The 11,702-nt window shown below is 39.0% G+C and overlaps 1 non-coding gene across 1 annotated transcript; it reads left to right on the top strand.

The window, feature by feature from the left end:
- Window positions 1-10,469: 10,469 nt before the first annotated feature.
- Window positions 10,470-10,552, top strand: trnal-uaa (transfer RNA leucine (anticodon UAA)). The gene has a single exon. It is a non-coding gene; the product is annotated as a tRNA-Leu (tRNA).
- Window positions 10,553-11,702: the final 1,150 nt, after the last annotated feature.

Genomic DNA, 11,702 nt, shown 5'->3' with positions numbered 1-11,702 from the left:
ATAGGTATTCAAATAATCAGGGGATATGAATGTCTTTTTCTTTGCCTGGTCAGGCAAACAATTATGTCATAACTACACCTTATCAAATATTGAGCTCTCTTATAGAAATTGCAGTGGCCACCTACAATTTCCTGGAGCTTTACCGTGTATCTCAAATTATGTTTCATCCTGCCCCAGGTCATAAAGGTCAATCCCCAGTTACTAAATACATAATACATTTTGTTGCTTCTAAGAGAATACAAAAGTCAGCAAAATGTTATTTTTACAATTCAGTTATTCACATATATTTCTGTTGCATTTTGATTGTACATTCTACAAATCTCAAGAGAAGGGCAATGGACTTATTCTTACTTCATGGCTCTTATTCTATTCATTTTAATAATTTGACATCTCCACCAAAAGTACATTATAAATTAAACTATCAATACAAGAATATATGCTACTGCAGATGACATCTGAGCTGTTTCACAATGTTTTGTAGATCCCTATAATCTGAAAAACCTTTATTCATAGTATTCGACCATCACTTCAGCATTGTGGACCTCAACATCGGTCTGTTCAAGATGCTGTGAGGATGTCTTTAAAGCCGCACCCTCGGCCTACTGTGTCTCAACGAGAACACCAGTGTCTTCTCCATATGCCACTATGGGTCAGACATCGGTTCCTTCAGGACACGATTCATAATGTGCATTATCTGCCATGTGGAGTAAATTGGTCATCTGAAGACACAATGTGTGGTTTGCACAACATCAGAGATCCTCCTTATAAAAGGCATCTCTATCACATTCGCACAATCTATAAGGTATAGTTGACATTCGCACAATCTATAAGGTTTCCAGTATAGGGACAATTCAAAATAATAATAATATTGATTCCGATTCATCACAAATCATATCTCCTGTGTTTACTGAATCAACTTTACTTCCTAGTGTAAATACTCTTCTGTGTGGAGCTGTCAAACTTTCAAAACAATGTGCGTATCTCTTTCCTTTTTATCTAACTTAAATATCTGAGACTATTTTAATAATTATTACTGCAGTTCCTTCAACAACATAGTTAATAGTTGTTTGGTAAATGATGGCAGTTATTAATCTTTGTTTCTGAATTCATTTTTAACCAATAAACCATAATTTGAAATTATTTCCATAGTTTCATTAGGAAATTATTCCTATTTTCATTATTATTATTTATTTCTCTAAAATTTCCTTCCAATATTGCCATTGTCTTGATTTGTATTTTACCCATTAATGGACATTCATTGTCTCAATATGTGAATTTACTTTTAATGAATCAGTCATCTATAATAATATATTATATAATTCCATCCTTTTTCTACAAAACTAAACCTTGTGATGACTGCTGTACAAATGTTTGCATAAACATTATCATCTATAATTTCCCAAAAGTTAGAACTGAATTGGCACTGATCTAAAGCCAATTCTATCTTTTTTAACTTGAGCAAATATGTAGTTCATTACAAAGCATTGGCTTTGCTATCACATACAATCTTAGAACTAGTTTTTACACAATTCCCATATACAATAATACAATACACCATAGTAGCATTATTCAGGGTGTATCCACTTACATCACATTGAAACATCAAATATCATTTCACATTTCAGTCACACAGCCAAACAGCACAATTCTTTCAATCCAAGTAGTCACTCTATTAAACTATGGAAAGGATAGTTAATGAAATGCACATAGTCCCACCAGACTCTGTATCCTTCAATTGCGCTTAGATTTAAAAGATTTAAAGATTTAAAAGCGGTTGGAGTTGTAGGACTATTCATGTTTCCATTTAATCTATTTCCATATTGTTTCTTCAGGCCTTTCTCCAATTTTTCCTGAAAGATAAAACTGTTATTTTCAGCACCTGTAGAGAAATTAATTGTTAATGCTCTGTCAGTCTATTCCTGGACATTGCCACCCTCCTGTTGTCAGTTGGAATAAGCAGAGTTAGTTAGTTAGTTTATTGCTTTTACCAGAGTATGGTAGGCATAATATGGTTCCACCATCCCCTCCCTCCTGTCCGTCCACAAAGACACTGGCAACAGTGGCCATGAGGATGGATTATGGGCCGCAGCACTAAGAGCGGAGACCAATGTGAGAGGGGAGAATATGCACTTTGATGTGTCATGGCATATGGGTAGAGAACCTGTGGACTAAATGTGAGGGAAATTCATTGTTGCTGGTTCCTGTGAAGACAGATAATAGTAGTTATTCTTCTATTTATCTGTATCAACATCAGTATTATTAGCATTAGTAAAGTAACTAGTCTCGATTGTCCAGGACATTACTGTTACTGTTTGTGGACAATGTTGCTTGGTTTATAGTAGTACACTTGTATTCAGTTACAAGGCAGCTCTCTTATCTCTCTCTCTCAGTGGGGGAGCTGAGCTCACAGACACTTTCACCACCCCCACCCCCTTTCCTTCCTGGGGGGTGAATCCCTTCCTAATTGATAGGGTATTTCTGTTAGTGAAAGGACTATAGCCATACAATTTCATGACTTTAGGCTTTAAACTATATCTCATTCAATTATGTATTTATTTCACGTAAGTTATACCTTCAGTAACATCCTTATTTTCCCTCATATTCCATTCAAGCACCATCACAACTCTCATGCTGAAAGTGGCAGCACGTCTTTCACACATACAAACTCCCTTTTTCCAGCTTCCTAAGCCTTATTAACTCTTAAACCTCTCGTCAACGTCCTCAAACCTTCATCAATATCGCTCAGACCCTCTTAAAACATCGCTCTGTATCCTAACAGCTGTTCTTTCTCCTTTTCCTAATTTATTACTAGACAATTCAAGTTATATTTGATCAATTTGTATTATTACTATTTATACACATATTTCGCTCCATTATTTGAGTTAATGGATTAAGATATTTACCTAACAAAATATCTTTAGAAAATAAGAATTTAATTGATTTCAATAATGATTCCCAGGTACCTCAGGAAAATAAATTTTCCAAAAATGTATCCAGTCAATGTATTCCCCAACGAAGAGTTTGCGTAGGCACTAAGACTGTCCGCCTGCGCGGCTCATATATGTCTTTATTGTGTCAACTTCCTCCTATTGAAGTCCAATCTACACCGGTACAGATTCAGAAGAACTGTTCCCAAAGCCAGATTTAACTGATCAATAGTTCATATCTTACCTACACAGTGTATTTAGGGATATATTTCTAGGGGTTTCAAAAACTCTTCATTGTGGAACTCACATCTACCAAATGACCACATTTTAATTTCCTGGAGTATCTGGTTATCTATGTATTCATATCTTCACCACATTGTTTTACTGTTTCCTCAGATTTTCATTTCAAAAATTAGCTCTAATTCAATTTTCAACATTTTTTTATTTTATTTCTGGTTTGTAAAACTCATTCTAATAGTATTTTTTTTCTTTAATTTATTCAATATTAATTTAGCTCACTTATTCAATGCTTGTAATTTTATATTTCTATAGTATCCTTAAAATTCTTACCCTTTGACTAATTCACTCATCTTAAATCCAAGGTCTAATTTTTTAACTTTTATTTCAGGTAATATTCAGGTATTTTATGCTAGGCACCAAACATTTTTTTGCAAAATAAGACTATAATATGTCACTATACTGTTAACATTCTCCTGCCTGGATTTTACATCAGGCTGTCAGGGCTGCACCAGAGTGCTGCTCCTGTGGATTTCAGCCTTTCGTTTTCCTTTAATTTGACTTTACAGAATTTGTCCATAATATAAATTCTTGTCCTTCTGAGTCTTAGAGGACACCATAACTATTCATTTATTTTTATTATTATTATTATTATTAATCTATTTATTTAGTATATATTTTGTATTACTTTAACATTATTCTTATAATAGAATGTATTATTCATTTCTTATTTCTGATGCTTTATGCACTCTGTATACAGTTAAATGTTTAGATCCTCATTAATCTGTTGTTAAAACATCAATATAATATAACTCTGAAATTATTGGTTACTTCCCTTCTCAGTCTTATTCTGGACTATGCACAATATTAAAAATACAATGTATACAAAACAGACATTTACCTTGCATCACCTATATATATACATAAACACACAAAGCACATACACATTGAAATCCAAAGATAATTCAAACATTAGATTAGTGGCGTGTTGTATTGACCATGCAGTGTCTCAAACAGCCCTTATCATTTATTTATTTTATGTTATCATTATTTAAAATAAGATGTAAAATAATCTCTTTCAATTATTTCACTACTTTGGTGGTTTCTTGATCCATTATGATCAATTTCTTCTCTAAATTCTTATTTTTCAGACAAAGAATTATATAAACTTTGTCAGTTTTTATCTTGTTTTTACCTGGGGGTCCAGTCAGGATTTTAAGTTTAAAATGTATTAAACTTCTCCTGTAGGAATTCACATACAGACACGTATTGTAATGCCATTATGACAATCCTATCTTTGCCAAAGATGGGGCTATATTGTTGGACTTTATTGTACCTCAGGTTCCGTCTGGCTTTGACTGCCACTAACTGCCTTAGCGTACAAGGATTGCCTTGCGTAACATAGGACTCAGTAGGCGTTGCAATGCCACTCAGTTCCCTTGGCATCTCTCCCCGCAGATCTGTCTAACCTGGAGTTCACAATACTGTGAACCTCCGCTGTACAGTCAACCTTTCTATTTGTTTTACCTCTACTTTTCCACAGATTCACTTTAAATTACAATCTGATAGCCTCAAACAATCCCGAGATCAAATCTACATATTATAGGGTGGTAGATTTAAAAATACTCACCCTTGTTTTGGTCCCGGGAGTGGAGGCAAGTTCAGATCAACGTTCGTGACGCCAAGTGTAGAACCCGTCTCTGAAATAACTGGAAAAGTTGTCGAGATAAAGCAAATAGAACTTTAATTAAGCCGGCATGGAAGCACCACGTCAGGAAATTCCTTCAGTGAGAACTTAATGTTTACAAACATGAGTGCAACTTTATAGGAAAATGACGTAGAATCTTGTGGACATTCATTCAGTCAGAAGCTTCAAAAGATGCAAGCTCTGGAAAGTTTGTAGGCTGCCCTTCCCAAGGGAGGAGGTCATCATAGAGGCAGATGTCTGGTTTGTTACAGCATACAAACAGTACGATCTTGTGGTTTTCTTAACAATGAGGTAACATCTTTAGCTTTGAGAGGAGAAACAGGAAATCCACACACAGACAAACCCAAGGGTGGATACATTCGGGAAAACCCATGGGCGATACATTCGGAGAAACACATTTCTCTCATCATACAAAAACAGAAGTGGAAGCAGAGAGAATAAATTCAATAGGATGTAACTTTAACAACCACTTTGTTGGTTTTGCTAGGCTAGATAAAGCTAATTTGCTCAGTCTCTATACAAGCCATTTCTAATGCTAACATCAATATAAAACATTACAGTGAGGGAAAAAAGTATTTGATCCCCTGCTGATTTTGTACGTTTGCCCACTGACAAAGAAATGATCAGTCTATAATTTTAATGGTAGGTGTATTTTAACAGTGAGACACAGAATAACAACAAAAAAATCCAGAAAAACACATTTAAAAAAAAATTGATTTGCATGTTAATGAGGGAAATAAGTATTTGATCCCCTATCAATCAGCAAGATTTCTGGCTCCCAGGTGTCTTTTATACAGGTAACGAGCTGAGATTAGGAGCACTCTCTTAAAGGGAGTGCTCCTAATCTCAGCTCGTTACCTGTATAAAAGACATCTGTCCACAGAAGCAATCAGTCAATCAGATTCCAAACTCTCCACCATGGCCAAGACCAAAGAGCTGTCCAAGGATGTCAGGGACAAGATTGTAGACCTACACAAGGCTGGAATGGGCTACAAGACCATCGGCAAGCAGCTTGGTGAGAAGGTGACAACAGTTGGTGCGATTATTCGCGAATGGAAGAAACACAAAGTAACTGTCAGTCTCCCTCGGTCTGGGGCTCCATGCAAGATCTCACCTCGTGGGGTTTCAATGATCATGAGAACGGTGAGGAATCAGCCCAGAACCACACAGGAGGATCTTGTTAATGATTTCAAGGCAGCTGGGACCATAGTCACCAAGAAAACAATTGGTAACACACTACGCCGTGAAGGACTGAAATCCTGCAGTGCCCGCAAGGTCCCCCTGCTCAAGAAAGCACATGTACAGGCCCGTCTGAAGTTTGAACATCAATGAACATCTGAATGATTCAGAGGAGAACTGGGTGAAAGTGTTGTGGTCAGATGAGACCAAAATCGAGCTCTTTGGCATCAACTCAACTCGCCGTGTTTGGAGGAGGAGGAATGACCCCAAGAACACCATCCCCACCGTCAAACATGGAGGTGGAAACATTATGCTTTGGGGGTGTTTTTCTGCTAAGGGTACAGGACAACTGCACCACATCAAAGGGACGATGGACAGGGCCATGTACCATCAAATCTTGGGTGAGAACCTCCTTCCCTCAGCCAGGGCATTGAAAATGGGTAGTGGATGGGTATTCCAGCATGACAATGACCCAAAACACACAGCCAAGGCAACAAAGGAGTGGCTCAAGAAGAAGCACATTAAGGTCCTGGAGTGGCCTAGCCAGTCTTCAGACCTTAATCCCATAGAAAATCTGTGGAGGGAGCTGAAGGTTCAAGTTGCCAAACGTCAGCCTCGAAACCTTAATGACTTGGAGAGGATCTGCAAAGAGGAGTGGGACAAAATCCCTCCTGAGATGTGTGCAAACCTGGTGGCCAACTGCAAGAAACGTCTGACCTCTGTGATTGCCAACAAGGGTTTTGCCACCAAGTACTAAGTCGAAGGGGTCAAATACTTATTTCCCTCATTAACATGCAAATCAATGTATAACTTTTTTGAAATGCGTTTTTCTGGATTTTTTTGTTGTTATTCTCTCTCACTGTTAAAATACACCTACCATTAAAATTATAGACTGATCATTTCTTTGTCAGTGGGCAAACGTACAAAATCAGCAGGGGATCAAATACTTTTTTCCCTCACTGTATATAATTATCACAAAACACTTTCTTCAGCTTTCCTATACAGAGTCTTCAATGCCTGATAATATTGTATGGTGTTGCATGCAGCCTGAACTGAAGAACTGAAGTTAAAATACCCTTTAAATTTAAATTAAATTTATAGAGGGCTTGCCTGAAACATTTAATGATGATTAATTACTTGCCCTGCGATAAAGTAAACATGTTGATCATTGATGATCTTATGGAAAAGGCATGTGAAAGCGATGAGATTGAAAAAGCCTTCACTAAATACATGCACCACAGAAACCTCAGTATACCTCAATTTTATACATTGTACAGAATGTGTTTTGTCAGGGACAGAAAAGTAGAACTATCACTTTAAACACCAAATATATGGTGCTTTTCAAAAACCAGATTATTACAGATTACAACGTTAGCTCGACAGATGTACCTAGCCTCAAGTCTCAATATTTTTTGGAAGCTTATGAAGATGCCACTAAGAAGTCTTTCGGATACTTATTTGTCGATCTCATGTCAAATACCCCTGATGAATATCGTTTAAGGACTTGTCTTTTCCCCCCTGATACTCCGGTGGTTTATGTATATAAAAAACCGAGAAAGTAAAAGCTGTCAGTTTCCAACTTTGAGCGCATTTGCTATCTGTGACTTTGGCTGTCAGTATGTCAGAGCGCATGCAGAGAATGATCGCTATCTTTCAGCTACTGGTTAAAGCCACCCCGCAGCAGAGGAAGGCTATTCTGTGTGCTGCGGGGAGTGACCTAGTGCAGGCCGTGTCTAAAATTGCTCTAAATAAACTGAAAGGCAACATCCACTTGAGCGCTAAACAATTTCGCAAACTCAAGAAACCCACAAGGAGCAGCCAGACGCACGAGTCCACAAATACCGGGTGATGTGCTAGTAACCTCTCCCCTTCCACATATTGACATCACAGACACCTACAGTGATCAAATATGACTGAGGATTCGACAGTGACAACAAAGCCACCTGACCAGAAGAAACACCTACAACCCCGATTGAGGAACAGCGCTGAATCACGATGATGGCCAGGGTCAGCCTCACCCTTCTGATCATTGCCCTGACAGCTCTACTGGAGCGATCTAGCTTGACTGAATGCCAACAACTCAACCACAGTCCCACGGTGGGACACAAATAACAGCCGCTCCACCTCCCTGAAGAGAGAACAAGAGAAGTTTTGCAGATCCACAAAGACTTTCAGCTTGATGACCGTTTGCTGCATTCAAGAAATGCATGGTGGACGATATGTAACTTCATTGCTAGACAAATGCTAATGAATCATGTTATGTATGCGCTGCTGTTCCCCATTCAGACTTCATGGCATTTCATTTCTAAGCCTGTGCAGGGGACCTCGCTTGTATGTGCTTTGCTAGCGCTTCAGCAGCATCCTGTGGGTTTGAGATCCAATCCAGCCCGTCAATGTACCACAGTCCTCACCATAGCAGCAGCTGCTCTCAATGAGAGTAGCAAGGTTCGCAGCAACTACTCCTCTCACAGATGGTTTTTACATTGCCTTAATTGACAGTGAGAACCACAGACAGCCTCCTAAAAGGCCAGATCACATAAAAAGACACGAGGGCTTCGGTTGACACATCAGCATATGTCATACCTGAAGGACATCGTCTCACGTATAGGGCCAGGAGATTCTGGACCTCTGTCTTTTCTCCCTTATTCCATTATTGAACATTTACATTATAGATTAGCGCAGTTTACAAATGACACAATAACGGCTCTTGAAGCTATTAACACTGAATTAATAGCCACATGCCTCATGACAACTCAGAATCGCTTGGTCTTAGATATGCTCCTTGCTAAGGAAGGAGGTGTGTGCCATATTGTTGGGGATCACTGTGTTTACAGAATCTGATCAAGAGGGCTTACTTTGTGATTAACATGTCTAAAATGTCTTTTTATATGAAATGGATTTTTCGAAATTAATGTAACATGTTCATGTTTCATTAAAGAGGGCAACTGTTGGGGTAAAATTGCCCCCTATGTATTGTATATACCCACTGTATAACTGTTAGAAAATATAAGAAACTTTCCAGTAAGTTACTAGTTACAACTTGCACATATTATGTTTTCTTTGCTAAGACTTATCTGCGCGGCAGATGGAAACAATTTCTGCTGCTGTGGCCATTCTTTGAGTAGCGAGCCGAAACTATCCATAACATGTTTTTCTCAGCACAGTGTGTGCTGCATCCTTGATATCAATGCCTCCCTTTATAGACTAATTACAAATGATACCTTATTAAATATTGTTTCCCGTGTCTCAGAACTGCCCCGGGACATATACCAAGAAAATATCATCCAGGTTCGGAAGTGCCCCGAAATTCTTGTGAAATACCACTTGTAAATGTATAAAAGGCTGTGTGAAACTTTCAATAAACTGAAGATAAACTAACAGACTTCGGTGTCTGTGACTTTTTCTTCCCGAGCGCTCGTCTCCTGCTGAAAAGTCTCCACTGTTGCTGGAAGCACTCACTGGGGTGCCTGATTCACTGGGGAACCCGAAGGGTGCTTCAACTGAGGCGTTGTACCTTAACAGTCTTAATCCAGGCACACATTCTTTGACTATGAATATCTCATCAGTGAATGTCTGCTCATACCCCTTTTCAAATTTCCCTTTTATTCTTGATACCCTCACATGATCACCTTGTTTAAACTTAAATATTGAAGGTTTGCTTTTTAAAAATGACCAATACACAGTCCTCACCTCACTCAGGGCATTGTCAGGGGTGACATCTACTTGACGTTCCTAGACAGTTCTATGGAATGTGTGATTGTAACTGTGAACCAGATCTGGTAAGACATCCACATATCTAAAAGTATTCACAGTTGTAAAGTACTTCCACATTTTCGATTTTATAGTCCTATTGAATCTCTCTACCACACTGACTTTCACTACTGTTTGTCACAAAATGTACAATTTGGTGTTGCTTGAGAAGACTTTGAAAACCTTGGTTGAGGAATTCTTTCCCATGATATGTCTGCAGTTTCTTTGGAACGCGCCCTTGGGTAATATTCTTTAAAGGCTGCACACACTTGCTGACCCATTTTGTTTTTTAACGGTACTGCCCAAGCATATTTGGACAACACATTTATACAGGTTAGAATGTATTTCATACCGTTATTGAACTTTGAGAACTGACCCATTTCCACCAGGTCCGCCTGCCATTGCCAGTCAATGTCTTGTACCACTGTGAAGTTCCTCTTAAACTGTGTCCTCGCTGGTTTGTGCACTGTGTATGTATATTGATCCAATAACCATTGTGAAACATGTTCTCTTTCTACATGGGCACCCTTTGCTCTGGCACTTCTCAATAGTGTATCGACTCCTCCAAAACTTCCTGCTTTACTTGGTGTATAATAGGTCTCTTTTAATCTCTTTTCATAGCTCATTCTCTCACGATTCAATAATACCTCTTGTCCTTAAACAGTAACACCCAGGTGGCTGAGTGGTTAAGGTGTTGGACTTAAGATCCAATAGATGTATGTCTGTGTGGGTTGGAACCCCACTCTGGGTAAATATTATTTTCTTATTTTTCAATTTACCAACACAGTATAATAAAACATTATAACCTAAAATAAAATAAGCAGTGCTTAAACCTCTCGGGTTTTGAATGTCTGTGTTCCGGTACCTATTTTCGACGATCTTATATCTCACGTGGTAAACCCCCCCGCGCTCTCACTGTTCTGGACTGCCCTATCCCCCCATCCTGCTCTCACAGTTTTGGACCGTCACCCCCACCGGCTCTCACAGTTTTAGACCGTTAACCCCCCCCCCCCTGATCTCACAGTTTTTGACCGTCACTGCCCCCTGCCCTCATAGCTTTTGACAGTCACTCCCCCGCACTCTCACATTCTGCTGACCCCCCTGGTTGTCTAGTTGTTTTCAGCACTGTTCAAGGTTCAGGGACCAGCGCCTGCCTCGTCACCCCTCCGCTCTCATATATACGCTTTGTGTTCCAGCACCTTCTGATTTAAAAATTAAGCACTGAAAATAAGTATTTAAAACTTTTATTTTTCTTATTTTTTAATTTACCAACACAGTATCATAAAACAATATAACCTCAAAAAACACAGTTTATGCTATTAAACATTACACCTCCACACCAGCAGTGTGAGGTACCCTTGGACCCTAACCAAGATGGATGTCATCCTAACAAAATGGCTACCATCTTACCAGATGACCTTGTGACCTTACCAAAATGGCTGACATCCAAAATGGCTGACAGCCTAAGACAGGACTTCCGGTCTATGGTACGGAAGTCGGGACTTCCGGCTGTCAGTGCAATGTAAGCCTCCATCTAGACTACTTGTGTTACCATCCACAATGTCAAAATGGTGAAGCTCCCACAGTGCATTGCAAGGATTGTTTAAGGATCTGTCGGTCCGCTTTCTGTTTTTCTGAACACAAAATACCTAGAGTGGGTACAAAGCATCAGCCCTTGCGATAAAACAAAAGTCTGTCTCCAGTGTTACAGACAGTACACCTTTAAAGAGGATAAACCCCACAAGTGTGCCGCTCTTTGGTGTCATCTCTGTAATGCCAACTTAACACCCGAGACCGAACACCAATGTTTCATCCAGTCTGTTAAGCCGGCACCCCTACATAACAAGTCTTTTATGACTTTGAGTGTATGCAGGAAGGAGGTGTTCATATAGCGAATTATA

Source organism: Amia ocellicauda, chromosome 7, assembly GCF_036373705.1.
Source record: "Amia ocellicauda isolate fAmiCal2 chromosome 7, fAmiCal2.hap1, whole genome shotgun sequence".
NCBI lineage: Eukaryota > Metazoa > Chordata > Actinopteri > Amiiformes > Amiidae > Amia > Amia ocellicauda.
Note: the sequence above shows the minus strand (reverse complement) of the source record. Positions and strands in the feature narration are given on the sequence as shown.